Source organism: Athene cunicularia (genome assembly GCF_003259725.1).
Source record: "Athene cunicularia isolate RWA chromosome Z unlocalized genomic scaffold, athCun1 chrZ_part2, whole genome shotgun sequence".
NCBI classification, from domain to species: Eukaryota; Metazoa; Chordata; class Aves; order Strigiformes; family Strigidae; genus Athene; species Athene cunicularia.
Genome location: NW_020799143.1, coordinates 6,490,809 through 6,491,548, shown reverse-complemented (window position 1 = coordinate 6,491,548; position 740 = coordinate 6,490,809).

Sequence of the window (740 nt, the reverse complement as noted above, 5' to 3'; positions counted from 1 at the left end):
TCAAGAGGCAATTTTCAGACTGCAAGAAAAGAGCATTGCAATAGTTCGATCTGGCTTTGTTTTAGTCATGACAGTTTAACCATGATCTAAAATATACATCAAATTAGTTCCAGGTTCAGCTAAAGCTTGTCTTTTAGTAAAGACAGCCTACAATGCAAGTAAGTTTTCACTCTAACTCGTTTCCAGTAACATACTAACTAGTCCAAAATAGAAAAAGCTTGACATGAATAGCTTCGAAATTTTTGAAGCCTTGATCACGACGCCCTCACAGGCAGGGCTACTCAGCAGGCTAGGAAGGCTCCCGAAGGGGAAGGAGCAGGAACCCCGGCTGTGTCTGAGCAGCCGCCAGCATCACGCCAGGAGGCGGCTCGGCTCGGCCCGGCTCTGCGTATGCACGCGTTTCCCGCTGGTTAGGGGACAAACCTCTAATCGCCGTTAAAAGGGAACATACCCTTCCTTCCCCCGCCCCCCCCACCCCCCAGCATCTCTTCCAAACATTTTCATTTCCCTCTCCAGACTAATATCTCTCGCAGATGCCAATTCCCTATCTGTTGAAGGCGACATAGACCAGAAGCGAATAAACGGCTGCGTTTGTAACGGACCCTCTCGGGTATAAAGAAAACATTTGCCTCGCTAACCTACAGCTGTAACCGCGGGGGACCACCACGGGGAGCAACTCCCAAAAATACAGGGGAGGAAAAACCCCACTGCGTCATAAAGGGGAAAAAAAAAAAAAAAAA